This window comes from Lissotriton helveticus, chromosome 3_1, assembly GCF_964261635.1.
Source record: "Lissotriton helveticus chromosome 3_1, aLisHel1.1, whole genome shotgun sequence".
In the NCBI taxonomy this organism is placed as follows: Eukaryota; Metazoa; Chordata; class Amphibia; order Caudata; family Salamandridae; genus Lissotriton; species Lissotriton helveticus.
Genome location: NC_136061.1, coordinates 697,419,930 through 697,445,983, shown reverse-complemented (window position 1 = coordinate 697,445,983; position 26,054 = coordinate 697,419,930). Strand labels below are relative to the sequence as shown.

Genomic DNA, 26,054 nt, shown 5'->3' with positions numbered 1-26,054 from the left:
TGTGCATTTTCGGTAAGGTATAAAAGTATGGTATAACACTATCAGTGTTCTTCAAAAATGCTGCTTCGTTTTTGGACAGGTGTCCTTGTTCCTCAGCCTGTTGGACAAGGGTCGTGATTCTGCTAGTGAGAGCTGCAGTGGGGTCTGTTGTCAGTGGGGTATAGTTGCGGGTATCCCCAAGTAGTTGATTGCAAGTCCTCTCATAGTCAATAGTGTCTTGGATGACAATCCCCCCACCTTTATCGGCCGGCTTTATGGTTATCGTGCTGTCGTTTTGTAGTTGTTGTAATGCTTGATATTCAGCGGTGCTGAAGTTACCAAATACTGTGGGGTTTTGGCAGGATTCCAGGTCTTTGAATACAGCCTGCTCAAAGGCTATGATAGCCGCAGGTACGGTATGTGGGGGAGGGGTGAAAGTTGAACTTGGTCTCAGTCCTGTATCACCTTTCCTCATTGCCTCATTTGGATCGTTCTTCCCTTCAAAAAATGCTTTCAGTTTTAATTTACGAAAAAAGCCAGCGAGTTCACAGTGTAGCTTGAACTTATCAGGTCTTGCTTTAGGAACAAATCCTAAGCCTTTCTCAAGTACCTGAGTTTCAATAGGTGTTAATTCTTTTGCAGATAAGTTAGTCACTAGACTTACATCCCGCTCGTTCCTGGTTGTTGGTTGCTGCGAGTGTGATTCGTTACAGGGTCGTCCTCCTCCCAGGATACTCGGTTGTTGCCTCTCCTTCTTCCTCTGCCCCTCCTGCCGCTCTCTAAAAAAGGCTGTCTGTATTGGTTTTGGAAATTTGCTGGAGGCATGAAGCCTGGGTTCCAGCCCATAAAGGGAAATTGAGTCTGTTGGAAGGCATAGGGGTGAGGGCCCATCATCATTTGTGGTGTTTGCCATTGTTGGTGTTGGCCCTGGTTCCCTTGCCTCCCCCTGTTGTTCCTATTGCCACGATTGCCTCTTCCCTTTGTCTGTTTAAATGAGCTGTTGCTTGATCCACTACTATTGGACGAATCATCGTCTGAGTGATCAGATTTGTTAGCATTCCGAATCGGTGGGGTGAAAGTTGGAGCGGAATAGGGATAAACCTTTTCAAAATCAAATTTCTTTTGGTCTTTTTGCAGTTTGGTTGCTTTTGACTGCATAAGGCTGTCTTTATACTAATTGAGTTCTTTATTGAGTTCATCCAACCGTTTTTTAAATCCGGTAATTGTAGCCTTAAAGTTGGATTCGGTTTCCCTTATTTCCACCATTAGTGCCTCAGAAAGTCTGAGCGCTGTTTTTATTATTAGGACTAACCAGTCGCGCGTGCAGTGCCTCGTGATCATGGCCCAGTCTTTTCTAAAAGTTGCATTGTTGAGAAAGATGCGAGGGGCATTTGTGACCAGCAAACCTTTTGGTGCTGAGTTAGACACGAGGTATTGTTTTAGGATAGTACCGTGGAGTATGGTACGAATGTGCTCTCTTTTTTTCTCTGTAAGATTTTCCCATTCAGTGGTGTTGGCTATTGCTTGCGAAATTTGTGGATCTGCAAATATTGCAGGATCCAACATCAATTCCTCAATTTCTGATTCAGAATATGTCAGGCCCATGTTCGCCATGGTGAAGTATCAAAGTGAGGAGAAAGGAGTATGAGTTAAAAACAGACAAAAGAGAGTATATCTTGCCTGTAGTAAAAAGAGCTCTCACAGCTATGCGCTGCTATGATACACAACAACAATGGGAGAGGTAGGGAAAATCAAGGACACTCTCTCAATCCCCAGTTAAATGCAAATAAACAAGAAAAGAGAGGTCAATTCAGTCTCTGAAAACCACAAGAGATGGAGTCAAAACAAGGTTCACACACCCACTTTGGGTGGTAAAGAAAACCCTCACACACCGACCTAGTCAGTGTCATGCTTCATCATCGGGCCCCACCAAAGAGGCCGAGTGCCTCTTCGGTGTGCTGCGACGCCAGAAAGACTGCGGAGCTGGTTGTGTGGGGAGGGCTTGCTATGAAATAAAGTGAAGGTTAAAAGTGCCTAAAAGGGTATCCAAAAAGTAAATTTTAATAAGTGATCCCTAAGGCACACAACAGGGAGTATTATGTGTCTGAATTTAGCTGCCAAGGTATAAGGGTTGGTTAAATTCAGAAATACTAATATTAATAATTCTTAGTCAACATGTTTCTGCCATATGGGTGGTTTGATTTTACCAAGGCATTCGTCAGGACTAAACCCCGGCGGTATGGACTCTCTAATCGCCCACCCTAACCTGGGGACGTGAAAGTGAAAATTAAAAAAGTGAAAAAGTGCTTAAAAAAGAAGAGCAAGTTGCTCATTCCAAAAATACTCCAGGATTTGGAGTGTTACAGCACCTGTAACGTGAAAAGACATAGACAAACAGAAGACATACATACAAATTATTCAAATCAGCCTTACTGTTTAGTCAGTAGTGCTCCATAATAAGTGGCATATGTGGTGTTCCCAAAGTAAACATTGATTTTTAACACCATCCGAATAGCCCCTAGAGGATGTTAGCGGGTAACTCTGGGAAGTGAAGTGCTAAAGGTGTCTATTTACAAGAATTATTCTAAAAGGGGTTAAAAACACAATCTGTGTACTCCTTATGAAGGGATCAATGGACCAAAAGGTCAGTGCCCCTCAAGATGGTATCTCAAACTGATATCTCATTTTAAAACAGGGCGCTACTTGCACCATGGGTCTCGGGAGGGGGGTTGGAGCGAACCTGGCACATCCTGGAAGGGAAAGAGGTATGGTTAAAAATACCATGCACACGAGTAAACACTTAGCTTGTTTTGCAGGAATTCGGCGATCTCGACAGCGGTGTCTACTCACGCCCTCAGCGCTCAAAACCGCCGTCAACCTAACTGTGGCCTCAAAACCGGACCCCGGAGATGACAACACGGGGCCGGTAGCACAATGTTTAAAGATTTCCATTGCCGTGCGTGCTGCTCTTCCGGGTGGGCGTGTCCCGCCAGGTCGAGGCTTGGAACACGCCCGCCCTCCCAGGGAGGCGCGGTTAGGATCCAGAAGGAGGCTTGACTGCCAAATCCAATCGGAAACCCGTGTGTGCCACTAGCGCGATGTTAAATATTGTATTGGGCATAGATTCATTGGTTGTGCATCTCGGGAAAACGAAAAAGGGGGGTATACAGAGAAACTAACTAGATATGCCTTGAGCCACTCAAAATTTTGAATGTCAAAGCACATGTTTTTTTTAAATATCATTGGAGAATATAAGAACTAACTGATGGCAAAATTATAGTTGTTTGAAAGGAATACTACAATTGTAGAGAGCATTGTAGAGAAAATTTGAACAGGTGAACAGAGTCACAGATGTTGACAAGAGCACTGCTTCAGTTGGGTTAGCCACTGTGGATAACAGATGCACAAGGGAACAGGTATATATAGGTTAATGGGCAGGTCCCAGTGTGGATGCCAACAGATTCATTAGGAAGTTCTCAGATGGTAATACTAAGGGTATGAGAAGCAAGAAGTAGAGCTCAAGATAGTACTGTATTCCATGGGATGTCATCGTTCAGGCCATTTGAATTCGTGCCCAAACGATACACCCAGCGTTGCTCCTTTTCAAAGAGTCTACTGGTTACGTTATTTGTGCCACTCACGACTTCGATTACCGTCCACCTCATGTCATTTGGAGTATGGTTACTGTCCAGAAAATGACGGCTCAGTTTGGTAGTTGCTTTTCTACATCTGACATTGCTCCGATGTTCGCAGATGCGTTGTTTTATCTTGCGTGTGGTCATGCCAACATAGCGTAGCTGGCAGGGGCAAGTGATCAGGTAAACAACATTCATAGTGTTGCAATTAGTATGTTCTCTTTGTGTCCATACTTTTCCCGCTTCAAGCGACAGTGTTTTGGCTGCTTCGGTAAGGTGGCAAACACTACAGTCAGAGCACGGGTAATGCCCGATGACTCTAGGCATACCCCATGCAGCGGTGACTGTGGGTGTGGAATGGGGTGGCTTTTCCCTGGGGCGAGTGTGCACCAAGGCATCTCTCAGGCTCCGTCCTTTCTTAAAAGAGAAGAGTGGTTTCTCCCAGTTTTCTTTATAGGAAGTCAATATGTTCCAATGTTTGTTGATTGATTTTTTTGTCAGATTAGAGAGACTACTGTATGTGGTAACACACGTAAGTGGTATCGAGTCAGAGTTGGTAATCTTTTCTTCTAACAGCGCCTCTCTAGGTTGGTTCCTTGCTCTATTAAAACCCTTGGTTAGGATAGGCGCTGGATAGCCTCTATCTTTCAGTTTTTCTGTGAGACTCAAGGACTGTTCTTTGAAATCCGAAAAAAAACTGCAGTTTCTCCTCAGTCTAAGGTATTGCCCATAAGGGAGATTCTCCTTCAGAGGGCGAGGATGGAAACTGCTAAACTCCAGAAGGTTGTTTTTGGCTGTGGGCTTATGGTGAGTCTTGGTTGTAAGTCCAGCTCCATTCACAGAGATTACAACGTCAAGGAAGACTATCTCTGATCTGCTTTTGGTATTTGTGAACCGCAAGTTGTGGTCTAGAGTGTTAATCCATAACAAGAAGGATTCCAGGTCGGTATCGCTCCCTATCCATATGAGCAGAATGTCATCTATGTAGCGTTTCATAAGAGCATTGATGACGAAAAAGCTAGTGTAGGTGGCAGGATGTATTTTGCCTCAAAATCAGCTACATACAACCCGGCCACACTAGGAGCAAAAATACTGCCCATAGATGTTCCTGAGCACTGAAGAAATAGCTTGTCTTTAAAAGAAAATAAGTTTTCTTTTAGTGCTATGGTGGCACACTCGATGATGAAGGCCTTGGGTGTCTGATAATCCCATTCGATAGAGTCTAGTGATTCTGTCAAGACCCTAATTGTATCGTCCTGTGGGATACTTGTGTAGAGGCTTTCTACGTCCAGAGTCACTAAGGTGACTGAGTTTTCTGGAAAGGTCACATCCGATAGCAATCGTAGGAGGCTCTTAGTGTCTTTGAGGTAGGTAGGGGTGGATTGTACTAAGGGTTTGAGGAAATAGTCACAGAATTGTGATAAAGGCTCCAGGAGAGATCCGATGCCTGAGACGATAGGACGCCCTGGAGGTGGCAATCTGTTTTTGTGCATTTTCGGTAAGGTATAAAAGTATGGTATAACACTATCAGTGTTCTTCAAAAATGCTGCTTCGTTTTTGGACAGGTGTCCTTGTTCCTCAGCCTGTTGGACAAGGGTCGTGATTCTGCTAGTGAGAGCTGCAGTGGGGTCTGTTGTCAGTGGGGTATAGTTGCGGGTATCCCCAAGTAGTTGATTGCAAGTCCTCTCATAGTCAATAGTGTCTTGGATGACAATCCCCCCACCTTTATCGGCCGGCTTTATGGTTATCGTGCTGTCGTTTTGTAGTTGTTGTAATGCTTGATATTCAGCGGTGCTGAAGTTACCAAATACTGTGGGGTTTTGGCAGGATTCCAGGTCTTTGAATACAGCCTGCTCAAAGGCTATGATAGCCGCAGGTACGGTATGTCGGGGAGGGGTGAAAGTTGAACTTGGTCTCAGTTCTGTATCACCTTTCCTCATTGCCTCATTTGGATCGTTCTTCCCTTCAAAAAATGCTTTCAGTTTTAATTTACGAAAAAAGCCAGCGAGTTCACAGTGTAGCTTGAACTTATCAGGTCTTGCTTTAGGAACAAATCCTAAGCCTTTCTCAAGTACCTGAGTTTCAATAGGTGTTAATTCTTTTGCAGATAAGTTAGTCACTAGACTTACATCCCGCTCGTTCCTGGTTGTTGGTTGCTGCGAGTGTGATTCGTTACAGGGTCGTCCTCCTCCCAGGATACTCGGTTGTTGCCTCTCCTTCTTCCTCTGCCCCTCCTGCCGCTCTCTAAAAAAGGCTGTCTGTATTGGTTTTGGAAATTTGCTGGAGGCATGAAGCCTGGGTTCCAGCCCATAAAGGGAAATTGAGGCTGTTGGAAGGCATAGGGGTGAGGGCCCATCATCATTTGTGGTGTTTGCCATTGTTGGTGTTGGCCCTGGTTCCCTTGCCTCCCCCTGTTGTTCCTATTGCCACGATTGCCTCTTCCCTTTGTCTGTTTAAATGAGCTGTTGCTTGATCCACTACTATTGGACGAATCATCGTCTGAGTGATCAGATTTGTTAGCATTCCGAATCGGTGGGGTGAAAGTTGGAGCGGAATAGGGATAAACCTTTTCAAAATCAAATTTCTTTTGGTCTTTTTGCAGTTTGGTTGCTTTTGACTGCATAAGGTTGTCTTTACACTCATTGAGTTCTTTATTGAGTTCATCCAACCGTTTTTTAAATCCGGTAATTGTAGCCTTAAAGTTGGATTCGGTTTCCCTTATTTCCACCATTAGTGCCTCAGAAAGTCTGAGCGCTGTTTTTATTATTAGGACTAACCAGTCGCGCGTGCAGTGCCTCGCGATCATGGCCCAGTCTTTTCTAAAAGTTGCATCGTTGAGAAAGATGCGAGGGGCATTTGTGACCAGCAAACCTTTTGGTGCTGAGTTAGACACGAGGTATTGTTTTAGGATAGTACCGTGGAGTATGGTACGAATGTGCTCTCTTTTTTTCTCTGTAAGATTTTCCCATTCAGTGGTGTTGGCTATTGCTTGCGAAATTTGTGGATCTGCAAATATTGCAGGATCCGACATCAATTCCTCAATTTCTGATTCAGAATATGTCAGGCCCATGTTCGCCATGGTGAAGTATCAAAGTGAGGAGAAAGGAGTATGAGTTAAAAACAGACAAAAGAGAGTATATCTTGCCTGTAGTAAAAAGAGCTCTCACAGCTATGCGCTGCTATGATACACAACAACAATGGGAGAGGTAGGGAAAATCAAGGACACTCTCTCAATCCCCAGTTAAATGCAAATAAACAAGAAAAGAGAGGTCAATTCAGTCTCTGAAAACCACAAGAGATGGAGTCAAAACAAGGTTCACACACCCACTTTGGGTGGTAAAGAAAGCCCTCACACACCGACCTAGTCAGTGTCATGCTTCATCATCGGGCCCCACCAAAGAGGCCGAGTGCCTCTTCGGTGTGCTGCGACGCCAGAAAGACTGCAGAGCTGGTTGTGTGGGGAGGGCTTTCTATGAAATAAAGTGAAGGTTAAAAGTGCCTAAAAGGGTATCCAAAAAGTAAATTTTAATAAGTGATCCCTAAGGCACACAACAGGGAGTATTATGTGTCTGAATTTAGCTGCCAAGGTATAAGGGTTGGTTAAATTCAGAAATACTAATATTAATAATTCTTAGTCAACATGTTTCTGCCATATGGGTGGTTTGATTTTACCAAGGCATTCGTCAGGACTAAACCCCGGCGGTATGGACTCTCTAATCGCCTACCCTAACCTGGGGACGTGAAAGTGAAAATTAAAAAAGTGAAAAAGTGCTTAAAAAAGAAGAGCAAGTTGCTCATTCCAAAAATACTCCAGGTTTTGGAGTGTTACAGCACCTGTAACGTGAAAAGACATAGACAAACAGAAGACAAACATACAAATTATTCAAATCAGCCTTACTGTTTAGTCAGTAGTGCTCCATAATAAGTGGCATATGTGGTGTTCCCAAAGTAAACACTGATTTTTAACACCATCCGAATAGCCCCTAGAGGATGATAGCGGGTAACTCTGGGAAGTGAAGTGCTAAAGGTGTCTCTTTACAAGAATTATTCTAAAAGGGGTTAAAAACACAATCTGTGTACTCCTTATGAAGGGATCAATGGACCAAAAGGTCAGTGCCCCTCAAGATGGTATCTCAAACTGATATCTCACTTTAAAACAGGGCGCTACTTGCACCATGGGTCTCAGGAGGGGGTTGGAGCGAACCTGGCACATCCTGGAAGGGAAAGAGGTATGGTTAAAAATACCATGCACACGAGTAAACACTTAGCTTGTTTTGCAGGAATTCGGCGATCTCGACAGCGGTGTCTACTCACGCCCTCAGCGCTCACAAACCGCCGTCAACCTAACTGTGGCCTCAAAACCGGACCCCGGAGATGACAACACGGGCCGGTAGCACAATGTTTAAAGATTTCCATTGCCGTGCGTGCTGCTCTTCTGGGTGGGCGTGTCCCGCCAGGTCGAGGCTTGGAACACGCCCGCCCTCCCAGGGAGGCGCGGTTAGGATCCAGAAGGAGGCTTGACTGCCAAATCCAATCGGAAACCCGTGTGTGCCACTAGCGCGATGTTAAATATTGTATTGGGCATAGATTCATTGGTTGTGCATCTCGGGAAAACGAAAAAGGGGGGTATACAGAGAAACTAACTAGATATGCCTTGAGCCACTCAAAATTTTGAATGTCAAAGCACATGTTTTTTTAAAATATCATTGGAGAATATAAGAACTAACTGATGGCAAAATTAGAGTTGTTTGAAAGGAATACTACAATTGTAGAGAGCATTGTAGAGAAAATCTGAACAGGTGAACAGAGTCACAGATGTTGACAAGAGCACTGCTTCAGTTGGGTTAGCCACTGTGGATAACAGATGCACTAGGGAACAGGGTCATATAGGTTAATGGGCAGGTCCCAGTGTGGATGCCAACAGATTCATTAGGAAGTTCTCAGATGGTAATACTAAGGGTATGAGAAGCAAGAAGTAGAGCTCAAGATAGTACTGTATTCCATGGGATGTCATCGTTCAGGCCATTTGAATTCGTGCCCAAGCGATACACCCAGCGTTGCTCCTTTTCAAAGAGTCTACTGGTTACGTTATTTGTGCCACTCACGACTTCGATTACCGTCCACCTCATGTCATTTGGAGTATGGTTACTGTCCAGAAAATGACGGCTCAGTTTGGTAGTTGCTTTTCTACATCTGACATTGCTCCGATGTTCGCAGATGCGTTGTTTTATCTTGCGTGTGGTCATGCCAACATAGCGTAGCTGGCAGGGGCAAGTGATCAGGTAAACAACATTCATAGTGTTGCAATTAGTATGTTCTCTTTGTGTCCATACTTTTCCCGCTTCAAGCGACAGTGTTTTGGTTGCTTCGGTAAGGTGGCAAACACTACAGTCAGAGCACGGGTAATGCCCGATGACTCTAGGCATACCCCATGCAGCGGTGACTGTGGGTGTGGAATGGGGTGGCTTTTCCCTGGGGCGAGTGTGCACCAAGGCATCTCTCAGGCTCCGTCCTTTCTTGAAAGAGAAGAGTGGTTTCTCCCAGTTTTCTTTATAGGAAGTCAATATGTTCCAATGTTTGTTGATGGATTTTTTTGTCAGATTAGAGAGACTACTGTATGTGGTAACACACGTAAGTGGTATCGAGTCAGAGTTGGTAATCTTTTCTTCTAACAGCGCCTCTCTAGGTTGGTTCCTTGCTCTCTTAAAACCCTTGGTTAGGATAGGCGCTGGATAGCCTCTATCTTTCAGTTTTTCTGTGAGACTCAAGGACTGTTCTTTGAAATCCGAAAGAGAACTGCAGTTTCTCCTCAGTCTAAGGTATTGCCCATAAGGGAGATTCTCCTTCAGAGGGCGAGAATGGAAACTGTTAAACTCCAGAAGGTTGTTTTTGGCTGTGGGCTTATGGTGAGTCTTGGTTGTAAGTCCAGCTCCATTCACAGAGATTACAACGTCAAGGAAGACTATCTCTGATCTGCTTTTGGTATTTGTGAACCGCAAGTTGTGGTCTAGAGTGTTAATCCATAACAAGAAGGATTCCAGGTCGGTATCACTCCCTATCCATATGAGCAGAATGTCATCTATGTAGCGCTTCCATAAGAGCATTGATGACGAAAAAGCTAGTGTAGGTGGCAGGATGTATTTTGCCTCAAAATCAGCTACATACAACCCGGCCACACTAGGAGCAAAAATACTGCCCATAGATGTTCCTGAGCACTGAAGAAATAGCTTGTCTTTAAAAGAAAAGAAGTTTTCTTTTAGTGCTATGGTGGCACACTCGATGATGAAGGCCTTGGGTGTCTGATAATCCCATTCGATAGAGTCTAGTGATTCTGTCAAGACCCTAATTGTATCGTCCTGTGGGATACTTGTGTAGAGGCTTTCTACGTCCAGAGTCACTAAGGGGACTGAGTTTTCTGGAAAGGTCACATCCGATAGCAATCGTAGGAGGCTCTTAGTGTCTTTGAGGTAGGTAGGGGTGGATTGTACTAAGGGTTTGAGGAACTAGTCACAGAATTGTGATAAAGGCTCCAGGAGAGATCCGATGCCTGAGACGATAGGACGCCCTGGAGGTGGCAATCTGTTTTTGTGCATTTTCGGTAAGGTATAAAAGTATGGTATAACACTATCAGTGTTCTTCAAAAATGCTGCTTCGTTTTTGGACAGGTGTCCTTGTTCCTCAGCCTGTTGGACAAGGGTCGTGATTCTGCTAGTGAGAGCTGCAGTGGGGTCTGTTGTCAGTGGGGTATAGTTGCGGGTATCCCCAAGTAGTTGATTGCAAGCCCTCTCATAGTCAATAGTGTCTTGGATGACAATCCCCCCACCTTTATCGGCCGGCTTTATGGTTATCGTGCTGTCGTTTTGTAGTTGTTGTAATGCTTGATATTCAGCGGTGCTGAAGTTACCAAATACTGTGGGGTTTTGGCAGGATTCCAGGTCTTTGAATACAGCCTGCTCAAAGGCTATGATAGCCGCAGGTACGGTATGTGGGGGAGGGGTGAAAGTTGAACTTGGTCTCAGTCCTGTATCACCTTTCCTCATTGCCTCATTTGGATCGTTCTTCCCTTCAAAAAATGCTTTCAGTTTTAATTTACGAAAAAAGCCAGCGAGTTCACAGTGTAGCTTGAACTTATCAGGTCTTGCTTTAGGAACAAATCCTAAGCCTTTCTCAAGTACCTGAGTTTCAATAGGTGTTAATTCTTTTGCAGATAAGTTAGTCACTAGACTTACATCCTGCTCGTTCCTGGTTGTTGGTTGCTGCGAGTGTGATTCGCTACAGGGTCGTCCTCCTCCCAGGATACTCGGTTGTTGCCTCTCCTTCTTCCTCTGCCCCTCCTGCCGCTCTCTAAAAAAGGCTGTCTGTATTGGTTTTGGAAATTTGCTGGAGGCATGAAGCCTGGGTTCCAGCCCATAAAGGGAAATTGAGGCTGTTGGAAGGCATAGGGGTGAGGGCCCATCATCATTTGTGGTGTTTGCCATTGTTGGTGTTGGCCCTGGTTCCCTTGCCTCCCCCTGTTGTTCCTATTGCCACGATTGCCTCTTCCCTTTGTCTGTTTAAATGAGCTGTTGCTTGATCCACTACTATTTTACGAATCATCGTCTGAGTGATCAGATTTGTTAGCATTCCGAATCGGTGGGGTGAAAGTTGGAGCGGAATAGGAATAAACCTTTTCAAAATCAAATTTCTTTTGGTCTTTTTGCAGTTTGGTTGCTTTTGACTGCATAAGGTTGTCTTTATACTCATTGAGTTCTTTATTGAGTTCATCCAACCGTTTTTTAAATCCGGTAATTGTAGCCTTAAAGTTGGATTCGGTTTCCCTTATTTCCACCATTAGTGCCTCAGAAAGTCTGAGCGCTGTTTTTATTATTAGGACTAACCAGTCGCGCGTGCAGTGCCACGCGATCATGGCCCAGTCTTTTCTAAAAGTTGCATCGTTGAGAAAGATGCGAGGGGCATTTGTGACCAGCAAACCTTTTGGTGCTGAGTTAGACACGAGGTATTGTTTTAGGATAGTACCGTGGAGTATGGTACGAATGTGCTCTCTTTTTTTCTCTGTAAGATTTTCCCATTCAGTGGTGTTGGCTATTGCTTGCGAAATTTGTGGATCTGCAAATATTGCAGGATCCGACATCAATTCCTCAATTTCTGATTCAGAATATGTCAGGCCCATGTTCGCCATGGTGAAGTATCAAAGTGAGGAGAAAGGAGTATGAGTTAAAAACAGACAAAAGAGAGTATATCTTGCCTGTAGTAAAAAGAGCTCTCACAGCTATGCGCTGCTATGATACACAACAACAATGGGAGAGGTAGGGAAAATCAAGGACACTCTCTCAATCCCCAGTTAAATGCAAATAAACAAGAATAGAGAGGTCAATTCAGTCTCTGAAAACCACAAGAGATGGAGTCAAAACAAGGTTCACACACCCACTTTGGGTGGTAAAGAAAGCCCTCACACACTGACCTAGTCAGTGTCATGCTTCATCATCGGGCCCCACCAAAGAGGCCGAGTGCCTCTTCGGTGTGCTGCGACGCCAGAAAGACTGCGGAGCTGGTTGTGTGGGGAGGGCTTGCTATGAAATAAAGTGAAGGTTAAAAGTGCCTAAAAGGGTATCCAAAAAGTAAATTTTAATAAGTGATCCCTAAGGCACACAACAGGGAGTATTATGTGTCTGAATTTAGCTGCCAAGGTATAAGGGTTGGTTAAATTCAGAAATACTAATGTTAATAATTCTTAGTCAACATGTTTCTGCCATATGGGTGGTTTGATTTTACCAAGGCATTCGTCAGGACTAAACCCCGGCAGTATGGACTCTCTAATCGCCCACCCTAACCTGGGGACGTGAAAGTGAAAATTAAAAAAGTGAAAAAGTGCTTAAAAAAGAAGAGCAAGTTGCTCATTCCAAAAATACTCCAGGTTTTGGAGTGTTACAGCACCTGTAACGTGAAAAGTCATAGACAAACAGAAGACAAACATACAAATTATTCAAATCAGCCTTACTGTTTAGTCAGTAGTGCTCCATAATAAGTGGCATATGTGGTGTTCCCAAAGTAAACACTGATTTTTAACACCATCCGAATAGCCCCTAGAGGATGATAGCGGGTAACTCTGGGAAGTGAAGTGCTAAAGGTGTCTATTTACAAGAATTATTCTAAAAGGGGTTAAAAACACAATCTGTGTACTCCTTATGAAGGGATCAATGGACCAAAAGGTCAGTGCCCCTCAAGATGGTATCTCAAACTGATATCTCACTTTAAAACAGGGCGCTACTTGCACCATGGGTCTCGGGAGGGGGGTTGGAGCGAACCTGGCACACCCTGGAAGGGAAAGAGGTATGGTTAAAAATACCATGCACACGAGTAAACACTTAGCTTGTTTTGCAGGAATTCGGCGATCTCGACAGCGGTGTCTACTCACGCCCTCAGCGCTCACAAACCGCCGTCAACCTAACTGTGGCCTCAAAACCGGACCCCGGAGATGACAACACGGGGACGGTAGCACAATGTTTAAAGATTTCCATTGCCGTGCGTGCTGCTCTTCCGGGTGGGCGTGTCCCGCCAGGTCGAGGCTTGGAACACGCCCGCCCTCCCAGGGAGGCGCGGTTAGGATCCAGAAGGAGGCTTGACTGCCAAATCCAATCGGAAACCCGTGTGTGCCACTAGCGCGATGTTAAATATTGTATTGGGCATAGATTCATTGGTTGTGCATCTCGGGAAAACGAAAAAGGGGGGTATACAGAGAAACTAACTAGATGTGCCTTGAGCCACTCAAAATTTTGAATGTCAAAGCACATGTTTTTTTAAAATATCATTGGAGAATATAAGAACTAACTGATGGCAAAATTAGAGTTGTTTGAAAGGAATACTACAATTGTAGAGAGCATTGTAGAGAAAATCTGAACAGGTGAACAGAGTCACAGATGTTGACAAGAGCACTGCTTCAGTTGGGTTAGCCACTGTGGATAACAGATGCACAAGGGAACAGGGTCATATAGGTTAATGGGCAGGTCCCAGTGTGGATGCCAACAGATTCATTAGGAAGTTCTCAGATGGTAATACTAAGGGTATGAGAAGCAAGAAGTAGAGCTCAAGATAGTACTGTATTCCATGGGATGTCATCGTTCAGGCCATTTGAATTCGTGCCCAAGCGATACACCCAGCGTTGCTCCTTTTCAAAGAGTCTACTGGTTACGTTATTTGTGCCACTCACGACTTCGATTACCGTCCACCTCATGTCATTTGGAGTATGGTTACTGTCCAGAAAATGACGGCTCAGTTTGGTAGTTGCTTTTCTACATCTGACATTGCTCCGATGTTCGCAGATGCGTTGTTTTATCTTGCGTGTGGTCATGCCAACATAGCGTAGCTGGCAGGGGCAAGTGATCAGGTAAACAACATTCATAGTGTTGCAATTAGTATGTTCTCTTTGTGTCCATACTTTTCCCGCTTCAAGCGACAGTGTTTTGGTTGCTTCGGTAAGGTGGCAAACACTACAGTCAGAGCACGGGTAATGCCCGATGACTCTAGGCATACCCCATGCAGCGGTGACTGTGGGTGTGGAATGGGGTGGCTTTTCCCTGGGGCGAGTGTGCAGCAAGGCATCTCTCAGGCTCCGTCCTTTCTTGAAAGAGAAGAGTGGTTTCTCCCAGTTTTCTTTATAGGAAGTCAATATGTTCCAATGTTTGTTGATTGATTTTTTTGTCAGATTAGAGAGACTACTGTATGTGGTAACACACGTAAGTGGTATCGAGTCAGAGTTGGTAATCTTTTCTTCTAACAGCGCCTCTCTAGGTTGGTTCCTTGCTCTCTTAAAACCCTTGGTTAGGATAGGCGCTGGATAGCCTCTATCTTTCAGTTTTTCTGTGAGACTCAAGGACTGTTCTTTGAAATCCGAAAGAGAACTGCAGTTTCTCCTCAGTCTAAGGTATTGCCCATAAGGGAGATTCTCCTTCAGAGGGCGAGGATGGAAACTGCTAAACCCCAGAAGGTTGTTTTTGGCTGTGGGCTTATGGTGAGTCTTGGTTGTAAGTCCAGCTCCATTCACAGAGATTACAACGTCAAGGAAGACTATCTCTGATCTGCTTTTGGTATTTGTGAACCGCAAGTTGTGGTCTAGAGTGTTAATCCATAACAAGAAGGATTCCAGGTCGGTATCGCTCCCTATCCATATGAGCAGAATGTCATCTATGTAGCGCTTCCATAAGAGCATTGATGACGAAAAAGCTAGTGTAGGTGGCAGGATGTATTTTGCCTCAAAATCAGCTACATACAACCCGGCCACACTAGGAGCAAAAATACTGCCCATAGATGTTCCTGAGCACTGAAGAAATAGCTTGTCTTTAAAAGAAAATAAGTTTTCTTTTAGTGCTATGGTGGCACACTCGATGATGAAGGCCTTGGGTGTCTGATAATCCCATTCGATAGAGCCTAGTGATTCTGTCAAGACCCTAATTGTATCGTCCTGTGGGATACTTGTGTAGAGGCTTTCTACGTCCAGAGTCACTAAGGTGACTGAGTTTTCTGGAAAGGTCACATCCGATAGCAATCGTAGGAGGCTCTTAGTGTCTTTGAGGTAGGTAGGGGTGGATTGTACTAAGGGTTTGAGGAAATAGTCACAGAATTGTGATAAAGGCTCCAGGAGAGATCCGATGCCTGAGACGATAGGACGCCCTGGAGGTGGCAATCTGTTTTTGTGCATTTTCGGTAAGGTATAAAAGTATGGTATAACACTATCAGTGTTCTTCAAAAATGCTGCTTCGTTTTTGGACAGGTGTCCTTGTTCCTCAGCCTGTTGGACAAGGGTCGTGATTCTGCTAGTGAGAGCTGCAGTGGGGTCTGTTGTCAGTGGGGTATAGTTGCGGGTATCCCCAAGTAGTTGATTGCAAGCCCTCTCATAGTCAATAGTGTCTTGGATGACAATCCCCCCACCTTTATCGGCCGGCTTTATGGTTATCGTGCTGTCGTTTTGTAGTTGTTGTAATGCTTGATATTCAGCGGTGCTGAAGTTACCAAATACTGTGGGGTTTTGGCAGGATTCCAGGTCTTTGAATACAGCCTGCTCAAAGGCTATGATAGCCGCAGGTACGATATGTGGGGGAGGGGTGAAAGTTGAACTTGGTCTCAGTCCTGTATCACCTTTCCTCATTGCCTCATTTGGATCGTTCTTCCCTTCAAAAAATGCTTTCAGTTTTAATTTACGAAAAAAGCCAGCGAGTTCACAGTGTAGCTTGAACTTATCAGGTCTTGCTTTAGGAACAAATCCTAAGCCTTTCTCAAGTACCTGAGTTTCAATAGGTGTTAATTCTTTTGCAGATAAGTTAGTCACTAGACTTACATCCCGCTCGTTCCTGGTTGTTGGTTGCTGCGAGTGTGATTCGCTACAGGGTCGTCCTCCTCCCAGGATACTCGGTTGTTGCCTCTCCTTCTTCCTCTGCCCCTCCTGCCGCTCTCTAAAAAAGGCTGTCTGTATTAGTTTTGGAAATTTGCTGGAGGCATGAAGCCTGGGTTCCAGCCCATAAAGGGAAATTGAGGCTGTTGGAAGGCATAGGGGTGAGGGCCCATCATCATTTGTGGTGTTTGCCATTGTTGGTGTTGGCCCTGGTTCCCTTGCCTCCCCCTGTTGTTCCTATTGCCACGATTGCCTCTTCCCTTTGTCTGTTTAAATGAGCTGTTGCTTGATCCACTACTATTGGACGAATCATCGTCTGAGTGATCAGATTTGTTAGCATTCCGAATCGGTGGGGTGAAAGTTGGAGCAGAATAGGGATAAACCTTTTCAAAATCAAATTTCTTTTGGTCTTTTTGCAGTTTGGTTGCTTTTGACTGCATAAGGTTGTCTCTATACTCATTGAGTTCTTTATTGAGTTCATCCAACCGTTTTTTAAATCCGGTAATTGTAGCCTTAAAGTTGGATTCGGTTTCCCTTATTTCCACCATTAGTGCCTCAGAAAGTCTGAGCGCTGTTTTTATTATTAGGACTAACCAGTCGCGCGTGCAGTGCCACGCGATCATGGCCCAGTCTTTTCTAAAAGTTGCATCGTTGAGAAAGATGCGAGGGGCATTTGTGACCAGCAAACCTTTTGGTGCTGAGTTAGACACGAGGTATTGTTTTAGGATAGTACCGTGGAGTATGGTACGAATGTGCTCTCTTTTTTTCTCTGTAAGATTTTCCCATTCAGTGGTGTTGGCTATTGCTTGCGAAATTTGTGGATCTGCAAATATTGCAGGATCCGGCATCAATTCCTCAATTTCTGATTCAGAATATGTCAGGCCCATGTTCGCCATGGTGAAGTATCAAAGTGAGGAATTAAACATCGCAGCCATATAATTCACCAAGATTGGTATGTTTTGTTTTAATAGGGCTTGAGGAATGTTATTTAGGCCAGGCGCATGGTTGGAATGTGATTTCTCAATAATCTTAGTTACGGACGATGTGTAATATTCCAGTGGATCGGTTTCAACAAAAGGGTTTGAACTGTTTTTGTTCCTTGAGAAATATAAGTTCAGGAACTCCACCCAGGCATCCTCACTTATGTTTGCATTGTCTGCAGTTTTGGGCCATTTTTGATCTCACTAATTAGCTGCCAGAACCTCTGCAGGTCATTTTGCTTTGATTAAAACAGGTGCTTGGCCCATGGTATTTAAAAAATCTTTTCATGAGAGACCAAACCTCTATTTTAAGCCTTCTCTAATCATCAGGAAGAGTTTTTAATAAAGCAGGGTTGTGCGGGAATGCTGAAGCTGTTGAAGGGATTTGCTAATCTGGGACCTTATAAGGCAAATCACCCTCTGCACACAGATATTCTGTTTTAAGTTGATAAATGCAACGTTGTGTAGTCTTTTAGATGGATATTTTGCCACTAGACACTTAGTGAAGCACTCCCATGCCTTTATTGAAATTAACTCACAGGTTGAGGCAGCTTCAAGGATCTCTACTGCTGCAGAAGCCAGTTCAGAGATGTTATCTGCATTCCACTTAAGGCGTTTAGATTTTCAGTGTGCGCATCTTCTTGCAGGAAACCTACTGGGTTGAGTCTATTCAGCTCTATTGGCTCTAATCCAAATTTATTTTGATTTGTGGTCACTCTTAGTATGGTGATCAATTTCAAAATCTACAACTTGGCTCTATAGACTGTGGTTTTCCATAGAGTAATATAGGCAAAAGACTGTTTTGTCCAATGGCCTGGTCCACGTTGGCAAAATATCTCCCAGGACCCAGTCATCCACGTTGATGTGATATCTACCAAAGCGCAGTCATTCAATACTGTTGGGCCAGCCAGTTCACAGTCTCGATGCAGTTTTTTGCCAATCTTATCTTGTTGCCTGTAGAGCAGTGTTGGCTCCTCCGATATGGCGGAGGAGCTTTGCCCAAATGCTTTTAAGCAGTAGAAAGAAAGGAAACATAACATTATAATACGTTATTATCATTTTCTGTTTATGTACTGCTTTGTAGGTGGGCAGGCAAGGCTGCTCTGCTCAGAGCAGGGCAGGGGAGGAGTGGTTTGCCCACTCCTAAGTGCACAAGACTGTTTGGCTGGCCCTCTGGAACTTGCCAAACAGTCATGGGCACTTTTCCTGTCTTCATGTAGGCTGCATTACAGACTGCGTAGAGAACATGCCCAGGAACCCATTCCCTGTCGAAGCATGACGCTCAGACCAATCACAGCGCTGCATTGCAGGATTGTGATTGGTCAGACGAGCCTGTGTGCTTTTCAATCACAATGCTGCATTGCAGCGTTGTAATTGGTATGGGGAGCTTGGCTGTGCTTCCTGTTCCTAGAGTCCGAAGGAGGAGAGCAGAGACGCAGTACCCGGAGGCAAGGTAAGTGCTTTTTAAACATTTTTTTTTTTACATTAGCTCCCCTGTGACTCCCCGCCTTGTCTGCCTCACCACCCGGGAACCTTGCATATCATCGAGATCCTCATCAGGGAACTGAAATAGGTTTGAATTGCAATGTCCAGTTATTAGTAAGTTGACTGCCAGTCAGTCCCTTTTCAACTCCAATAGGTTGCTGATCTGCTTCTCCACTACCATAGGTTTTCTCTTGGGCTAACATAAGTGTTAACTAGAATGAGAGGGTTTACTAGCTGCCAGAACAAACCATCCAGGCATAAAGACAATAGCCATGATTCCTGAATATCCATCACTGTGACCCCATGGTTAGTTTAGAGCGCACAGAAAGACTAGTCGCCTTTTGCTCTCCTAAGGTTGATACTTTTATGGACAAGTCTGTTGTATTTCATGAACCCTATAAGTGGTATACTGGATAGTGCCTACATTTATTAAATCAACATTTTTCAGATAATCCAACAGGGTGGCATTGTTGATTTTCGCTAAAAGTCCTTTCAAATTCCAGGATCATACACTTATATCGGTCAGCTCCATTGTGCAAATCATAGGTTGCTTAAAATATCAGTCCTTCGTGTGATCCATAGTCAGGGCTCATAGGAGGCAGCTCCATCAATCAATTCACTTTGCTTGATTACAGTTCTCCATTGTGCTGTGGCTGTTTGGTCAAATGTTGTTTTAATCTTCAGCCCGGGAAGCTGAAAGGAGGATATCCAAACCACTGCACTTTTCAATAAATAATCCCCAGCAAGATCCCTATTGTTGGGTGATCTTGCTGTAGTAGTGATCATCTTGAAATGTTCCCACCTTTATGCCCCAGCTTTTCAACAGATCTTTATTTGCTAGCATTTTTGTTAGACTGGACAAGTAGTTAACCGTAACCAGAGTAGGTTCTGATGCCGGTTTACCTCAAGTGGCTAAGAATTTGATGGAGAATATTTCTTCTGGCTCCACCTGCGCCAGTCCCAGAAGGCCCTTAATCAGTTTTTAGAGGTTCGCTTGATTAAAGATATCCTGGGTTCACCTTGATTTGAATTCTGGAACCTGTAACAGACTTGTCTTGTGACCATTCTGCTCTGAGGGATCAGGGAATTTGCTTTTATTCATCCCCTCTGTTTCAGTGCTTTCTTTTCCTTGCGTACATGTAGGCTGGGAGAGTGAGGCAGGCTTTTTTTCCAGCAAAGGTTCTGCACTGATGGCAGAATGGCTTGGCACATCTATCCTCTAGATTTTGAGTACTAAGAACAGACAGCCTCCTTCTTGGATGACTACCAATATGAAATTCACCACTGGTACCACAGATTGTCTGTGATTGCCCTCTTCTGGCAATGTTGAACTCCCGATCAAGACACAGCCTGCGACTCAGTTCATCTCCTTGCAAAGCATCCCCCCTCATCTCCTCTGCTCTTGCTAGTCATGACTCTTCTGATCTTCCCGATGTGAATAGGTTTTCAAGGCATTTTGTGATCTAAGTGAACTGCCCATTGTTTAGCCTGGGAGCAGCTTTTTTTCCTACCAGAATATCTTCTAGGACTGTTGGTAGCTGGACCAGTTTATCGCGTATTTCTCTGCACGAACACATGGTGAAGTTTGTGTCATTCTTTGAACTCAAATATAACAGCATTCAGCTTTTCTAGCTTTTTGTCAGTAGCCGAAACAAAGACCGCCAGGTATTGAGTAGATCTACTTAGATGTCCATTTTGTTAGCATGATGATTGAACGCCATCACTGTTGCTTGCATCAAGTTTAAAATACGCCCCAAAGTTTGTTAGAATATATCAATGTGTCCTTTATATCTTCACTACCTGGAACACACAAAGATTGTAAGCCCAGGGCTTCAGTGCGCACTGCTTTCCCAGGATCCAGAGGTGAATCTTGCAGTTTTCTTGTTGATGAAGTTACTCTATCGGAGCTGTTAGCTGGTGCAGGAGGTGTTACACGACTGGCGAGTGCCTCCCTAAAAATGAAAAACAATCTCATGTAAAATTGGGGGCCTTCAGGGACTGGAGATATGGGGGAATTGGCATCCAATTCTTATTCCTGGAGAGAGGGGACCAGGCATGCTTAGGGACATCCCAGGGCAGCCCTCCCAGGTCAACATCATCCTGGGTGGGAGAGATGAGGATCTACTTTTTATAAGCAGAACAGTTGGAGACAGAGGGATCAGAGTGTACCCAAGTTGGATTTTATTTTACTCTCCTCATGGCTGTCCTCTCAACTTTGGTCTACCTCTGCAGTACTATCCTTTACCCTGCTGCTGTGGTCAAGGCATTTTACATCATCACCATTTAGTGATGTGAAAAAGTCTTACATTTTTTAAGCCTTGAGGTTCTTTTTAAGCCCCAGTCCAGCAGTACAGGGTCCCTTATGAAGATTGCTTATTTCGCTCCTAGGGCTCCCTTCAATCTCTTCATTTGGTGGAGGCCTGCAATGATTTCAGGTCTTTTTGCCATTTGCCACTTTGCATTTCATTTTAAGTATACCCCCTCTGAATGCACAGCCTCACACTTTCTTTTTTTTGGCCAGCTTGTGCGCAGATAATAGGTTTCCCTGATCTCATTTTAGGGAACAGCCTCTGGGGGCTTGATAGAAAAGGACAATGGGCGGACCTATTGATTATTAAGTTGAACCACTATGGTTACCTTATGATCTTGGTCTCACAGAGTGCGGTCTCAAACCTCCTCAGTATCTCCCAGTATGGCTGAAAGTTTTGCTTTCATGGTTTCTTTATCCTCTGAAACTCTTCACTACACTGAATTACTTTGCTTTGGTTGTATCTCAACTGCACAAGGCTGGATATTTAAGGCTGAGTGCACAAGCCCAGATGAGGGTAGGCCACCAACCTGTCACTGCAATGCTCCTGACAGCTTTTGGAGGACTCTAACAGCTGATTGAGAGCTATATGGGGTGAAGAACCAATGGAGCGTTGCAGGGGCAGGAGAGCCTGTGGCATATTGCTGGGAAGGAGTGCAGGGCAAAGTGAGGCAAAGCAAGGAACCAAAGAACCTATTACCAGTTGCTGTGCCAAGTTGTAACTAGTGGGTGATGGTGAGGGGATGGGGTGTGAGCTCTCCTAGTGCTGGAAACCACACCTGAACCTAGTTGGGTAACTTCGGTGGAGCGGGGGCACAACCAAATATCATGAGCTAAACTGCTACACTCCCTACTTACCCCAGCAGTAACCAAATAATCCGGCGTGCCTGCAGTAACCAAATATTCAGGCTTGCTTGTGTCCTGCTCTCCTTCGCTGATGCCTCTATTGCGCCTTGGGAGTCAGCTCAGCTGGCTTTCTGCTCAGTCTGGGGGGGGTCCGGTGACTCTGATGAGCTCAGCGGCAGATTCAGCTGCACCTCGACTCATGGCAGAGCTCTATCTGGTTGCAGGCTGCCTGTTGCAGGCATCTTACCCATGTTCGCTCTTCTTCAGACGTGTGGCATCCAGGCCTGGCTGGATGCATGCTGCGCTGAGGCTAGGCCTCTGGCTTTGAACGCAATAAAGAAGTGCTCACAGATACTTGTAATTACTTATGAGCCAAGACCCCGAGCGGTCTTGTGCTCCTTTATTTATGCCCTTGGGCGAGCCTGCCCTCTGGGTTGCATGCCTGCATGATACAATGTAGATCGCGGGTCGGGTGGCACCGTCACTACATCCCTCCAATCATTTAGATACTATGCTCGTCTAATGTTCATGACTCAGTCCTTAGACACGCAGCACACAAAGTCTCTCAGTCTTTGGCTGGGGGCGGGATTCGTCCGAAGACCATACCTCTGGCTCCCGGAGTTGTTCTCAACCCTAGTCCCCACTGAGTTATCACCCGATGATGGTGGGCTCTCACTGGGGTTCATTTATTCGACACCAGTCGGTGTTCCTCCTTCCAGATGCATTGGCGCCATTGTATTATCATTCCATGGGGTACTCCGTGGCACTATGTCTTCTCCTCGCTCTTTCGTTTCAGTCTCTTCATCCTCCACTGGGAGCCTGGCTGACACTTTCTTGAACCACAACACGTTCCTTGTGACCACCCAGGTCCTGTGCTTGGCTGACACCATGGTTCCCTGCACGTTGGTGACTCCCCACACCTCTGGCTTGTATGGGGTACAGTACTTCCATCCAGGGTACCGGTCCTTCATGATGACCCTGTCTCCTACTTGAATGTCAGCCATTTGCGCCCTGCGCGCTAGGCTTGCCTTGTTGTTAGTGGCATGTCTCCTGGCTTGTGCAGCAGATTGGTCCAGATTCAGTGGGCTCTGAGATGGATCCATGGGAATGCTGTCTTGAGGCATCTTCCGGAATAACAGATACCCTGGGGCACACTGTGTCGTACAGTGGGGAGTCTGACGGTATGCACTCAAGAACTGCTGTAGGCAGTGCTCATCATCCTCGCCCTTTTCAACGCCAATCCTTAGAGCCCTGTTCAGAGTCTGCATGAAGCTTCCTACTTCTCCATTAGCCTGTGGCCACTGCGGCGTCATCTTGCGGTGCTGAATCGCAACGGACGTCAGGTACTCCTGGAATTCTCTCGCTTGGAAGGGCGGTCCATTATCTGACTTACCTTCTTCCGGAAGTCCAATCATCATGAAGACGCGGTCGAGCGTGGCTTTGACCTGAGGGAAAGCCGTCGACAACATCACCTCTACCACCGGGAATTTGGAGTGTGAATCAATGAGGACCAGAGTACTTCGTCCATCAGGAAATGATCCAAAATCAATGCTGACTTGAGTCCACGGCTCAGGACATGGTGCTTCAGTAATGACTGGAGATGGTGCCGGGTCATTGCTGGGGGTGTTGCATGATTGGCATGTGCAGATGGCTTCTTCAACCATAGTGTCCATGCCAGGGAACCATACTTTGTTTCTGAGATGGGCTTTAGTTTTTGATCTCGCTTGATGCCCTTGATGTGCCAGACTGACCACTCTCTCTTGCAAGCTCCTGGGGATCACCAGCATGGTACCACGCAACACAACCCCATGCAATCCTTCACTCAGTTCACTGCGGGCCCTCAACAGTTGTTGACGGGTCATTCTTTCCTCTTCTGTCAGGGCACGTGCTCCATCGAGAAAGTGTTGCCAGCTCCAGTCCGCCAACGTTGCTTTTACCTTGCCCAAACCTTCATCGGTCTCAGTGGCTTTACCAATGTCTTCAAGCGTGAGCACGTTTGGGCAGGCCTCGAGAGATATCATCCGGACAAACTCCTCCATGTTGTCCTCATCAGCAAACCGTCCCGTTGATGCGTCAGTCATGGTCGGGTGGTGTGACAGAAAGTCGGCCGGACTGTTGACCCCAGGCCGAAAGATGACATCAAAATGATAACCCTGCAGTTGCACTGCCCTTCTCTCTATTCTCGGGGGAGCTAATCTGGAAGTGCCCGCAAAGAGAGGAATTAGATGCTTGTGGTCTGTGACCATGCGAAACTCCTGCCTGTAGAGATAGAGGTGAAAGTGTTGGGACGGCCACTTGATAGCCAAGGCTTCACACTCTATTTGGGCGTACCGCATCTCTGTCCCCATTAGGGCTCTGCTGGCGTACGCGACTGGCACCCACCCCTTCGCCGTTGTCTCCTGCATGAGAACATCTCCTAGATCCACGGGGCTAGCATCTACCATCATCTCGGTGCGTCTGTTGGGTTGGAAGTTAGCCATGACCTTTTTGTTGATGAGAGCCTCCTTCACAGCATGGAATGCAGTGACTTCTTTTGCAGTCCAGGCCCAAGGTTGTCCTGCTTTTGTGAGGGTCCGGAGAGGCTCAGAGAGAGACGCCAGACTCGGAATGAATCGGCGACAATATGTGGCCATGCCTAGGAAGCTGCAGACCTCCATTAGTGATGTTGGTCTCGGGACAGCGTGTCTGGCTGCGGCCTTCTTCGGGTCAACCTGGACGCCATCTCGAGAGAAGATGTAGCCGAAGAACTCCACCGACTCTTGGTAAAACTAGCACTTCGCTCTATGGAGGGTGAGTCTCCTTTCCGCAAGTCGTCGAAGGGTGTCTCTGAGATGTACGTGGTGCTCCTCTATGGTCTTCGAGAACACCAGGATATCATCACTCAAATTGATAATACCTTGCAACCCCATGAGTGTCTCCCTTATAGCGTTCTGAAACACTTCCGCTGCGAAGGATACCCCGAAGCTCAGTCGCTTGTATCGTCTTAGACTCACATGAGTGGAGAATGTTGTGATATTCCTGCTATCTAGATGAAGCACTAGCTGGTGATAACCAGCATTGAGGTCGAGTTTTGTAAAGCACTTGGCCCCATTGAGGTCTGCCACGATGTCATCCATGGTGGGTGTGAGATGTCGCTCCCGCTTCACGGCTTTGTTTGGAAAGCGCATAGCCGAATGGCTCCAGGTTGCTTTGGCTTGGGGGCTACGACCAGGGGCGACACACATGGGGTGGGGCCTGACAGCTTCTCTATTACGCCCAACTGCTCTAGCTTTCGTAACTCCTCCTCCACTTGAGGGCGTAGGTGGAACTGCACCCTCCTGTGCCTCAGGGCTGTGGGCTTGTCCGTTGGATCAATGTGGAGTTTGAATAGCTTTCCTTTCAGGCACCCCAGCCCATCGAATAGCCTAGGAAATTCTTTGAGTATATCTAGGGCGTGTAAGTCATGCACCTGGTTAGCGAAAAAAACAGCTCCAGGTCTACCACCGTGTGGCAGCTGAGGAGTGTTCCTCGTTTTCCCCTCGGTGATGTGAAACCGCATGTGGAGGTGGTGCCCTTCACTGTATACCTCAACCTCCATTACTCCTCACAGGGGAAGTGGTTCTGTCCCGCCATAGGTGTATATCTTTGCCCTGGAGGGTGCGAGCGGGGGTCGCGGGGTTAGTTGGTCATATTGCTCACTATCCATAACATTCACTGATGCCCCAGTGTCTATGAGCGCCATGACTGTGGCTGCAGAACCTGCCACTGTGTTTGTACACATGGGTGGAGGCCGAAGTCTTGGATCCTCTCGACTCACAAACGATACTATGAAGACGTCATCGTCGTCCGTGCCTAAACCATAGCCCGGTGGGGTGGCATCCACTTGCTCCAATGGGTCTTCCAGCATCAGTTGTCTAACTGCCATTGACGGTCTGCGCTGTCCCGTAGTGTTTGTTCTCGCTCTCCCACCTCGACTCGACACACCTCCGCGAAACGATTGATCTTTCTGCTTGGAAGCAGGTCTTCCCCCTGGCAAAACATGGACCAGACGGTGGATGATCCAATCCGCAGTTACCACATGCGTTCTTCTGTCTTCTTATTTCTGGAGGTCGAGTGGCTCCTGACCGGTTTAGGGCTGCTTCCATCTCATCCACCCGGGCATTGGATAATTCGTGGGACCTCGCGAGCACGACAATCTCGTCCAGAGTGATACCCGGCTGCCTGAGTTTCAGACGACGTAGCGTCACCGACCAGCACCCTTGTATGACTTGCGCCCTAATTTCTTCCCTTGGTCGTATAGCGTGCAGGAGCTAACCAGTTTCCGTAGGTGAGCATAGAAGACGTCTATGGTCTCGGCTTCCCAGCCGCGGCCGGTAGTGGGAGTACCTGACAGGGAGTGACGTGGGGAGCGGGAGGGGCAGGGTAGGGTGTAGTAATGTATGGATTACGGAGCTTTA

General features: G+C 46.0%; 1 protein-coding gene across 1 annotated transcript in view; it reads left to right on the top strand.

Moving 5' to 3' along the window:
• DCDC1 (doublecortin domain containing 1) overlaps positions 1 to 26,054 on the top strand; it is a 1,658,417-nt gene that overhangs the window by 1,411,970 nt on the left and 220,393 nt on the right. The gene's annotated exons all lie outside the window — the stretch shown is intronic.